Raw genomic sequence first — 2,500 nt, 5'->3', positions numbered from 1 at the left:
TATGAGAGCAAGTCACTACTTCATGCCGACCTCCTGGAACTGCCGCTCGGCCACCCAGACCCACTTTGTCCACTAAGGTTTTTTGTGGCTATGGTAATGTATTATTATTATGTGTTTATTTAGCAGACACCTTTATCCAAGGCGACTTACAGAGACTAGGGTGTGTGAACTTTGCATCAGCTGCAGAGTCACTTACAATTACATCTCACCCGAAAGACGGAGCACAAGGAGGTTAAGTGACTTGCTCAGGGTCACACAGTGAGTCAGTGGCTAAGGTGGGATTTGAACCGGGGACCTCCTGGTTACAAGCCCTTTTCTTTAACCACTGGACCACACAGCCTCCAATGTAGCACTATTCTGACTCTAGTCAATTCTATTCTAACTATGGTCATTTAGCTCAATGGTGACTCTGGTCATGTAGCTCAATGGTGACTCTGGTCATGTAGCTCAATGGTGACTCTGGTCATGTAGCTCAATTTTGACTATGGTCAGGGCGGCAGTGTGGAGTAGTGGTTAGGTCTCGGGACTCTTGACTAGAAGGTCGTGGGTTCAATCCCAGGTGGGGGACATTGCTGCTGTACCCTTGAGCAAGGTACTTTACCTAGATTGCTCCAGTAAAAATCCAACTGTATAAATGGGTAATTGTATGTAGAAAAATAATATAATTGTATGTAAAAATAATGTGATATCTTGTAACAATTGTAAGTCGTCCTGGATAAGGGTGTCTGCTAAGAAATACAGTGGCTCTCAAAAGTATTCACCCCCCTTGGACTTTTCCACATTTCATTGTGTTACAACATGGAATCAAAATGGATTTAATTGGGAGTTTTTGCCACTGATCAACACAAGAAAAGTCCATAATGTCAAAGTGAAAAATAAAATCTACAACTTGTTCTAAATTAATTACAAATATAAAACAGAAAATAATTGATTGCATAAGTATTCACCCCCTTTGCTATGACACACCTAAATAAGCTCTGGTGCAACCAATTGTCTTTAGAAGTCACATAATTAGTTGAATGGAGTCCACCTGTGTGCAATTAAGGTGTTTCACATGATTTCAGGTTAAATACACCTGTCTCTGGGAGGTCCCACAGTTGGTTAGTACATTTCCTAACAAAAACTACATCATGAAGGTGAAGGAACATTCAAAGCAAATCCGGAATAAGGTTCTTCAAAAGCACCAATCAGGGGTAGGATATAAGAACATTTCCAAGGCATTGAATATCCTCTCAGAGCACAGTAAAGTCCATTATTAAGAAATGGAGAGAATATGGCACAACTGTGAATCTGTCTAGAACAGGCCGTCCTCAAAAACGGAGTATCCGGGCGTATAGGGCACTAGTCAGGGAGGCCACCAAGAGGCCTATGGCAACTCTAAAGGAGTTACAGTGTTCCACGGCTGAGCTGGGAGACACTGTGCATATGGCAACAATAGCCCGGGTGCTTCACAAAACTGGCCTTTATGGGAGAGTGGCAAAAAGAAAGCCATTGTTGAAAAGAACTCGCATCAAATCTCGGCTAGAGTTTCCCAGAAGGCATGTGGGAGACTCTGAGACCAAGTGGAAGAAGATTCTATGGCCTGATGAGACCAGAATAGAGCTTTTTGGCCACAACGCTAAGCGCTATGTTTGGCGCAAGCCTAACACCGTACATCATCCTGAGAACACCATCCCTACCGTGAAGCATGGTGGTGGCAGCATCATGCTATGGGGATGCTTCTCTGCGTCAGGGCCTGGAAAGCTCGTGAAGATAGAGGGCAAAATGGATGCGGCAAAGTACAGAGAAATCCTGAAGGAAAACCTGCTGAAGTCTGCAAGAGACCTGGGACTTGGAGAAGATTCATCTTCCAGCAGGACAATGACCCCAAACATACAGCCAAAGGCACACTGGAGTGGCTTAAAAACAAAAAGGTCAATGTCCTGGAGTGGCCCAGTCAAAGCCCGGACCTCAATCCAATTGAGAATATGTGGAAAGAGTTGAAAATTGCTGTTCACCAAAGGTCCCCATCCAACTTGACGGAGCTTGAGCAATTTTGCAAAGAAGAATGGGCAAAAATAGCAGTGTCCAGATGTGCAAAGCTGGTAGAGACTTATCCAAATAGACTCATGGCTGTAATTGCTGCCAAAGGTGCCTCTACCAAATATTGACTCAAGGGGGTGAATACTTATGCAATCAATTATTTTCTGTTTTGTATTTGTAATTAATCTGTGGAGAAGATCTTCCCTGTTTTTCAACATTTACTTTTCAAAACGAACATTTGTCATTCAAAAGTCCAACAGCATAATGCAAGGAGAATGGCTAATTCATTAGGAACAGTCATGTTGAAGACAGTACCAGTTTCAAATGATTAAAAACTGGGAAACTGTTTGAGAAAAGAAATATATAAAATAGTTTATTTAAAAATATTTAATATATACACATTTTTTTAAGAAATACTGTTCCAATGGTCATTTCAAATGTGCTGCGAGTTTAAAATCGTCTGGAAATTAAACACTGA

Source organism: Acipenser ruthenus, unplaced genomic scaffold (genome assembly GCF_902713425.1).
Source record: "Acipenser ruthenus unplaced genomic scaffold, fAciRut3.2 maternal haplotype, whole genome shotgun sequence".
NCBI classification, from domain to species: Eukaryota; Metazoa; Chordata; class Actinopteri; order Acipenseriformes; family Acipenseridae; genus Acipenser; species Acipenser ruthenus.
Note: the sequence above shows the minus strand (reverse complement) of the source record.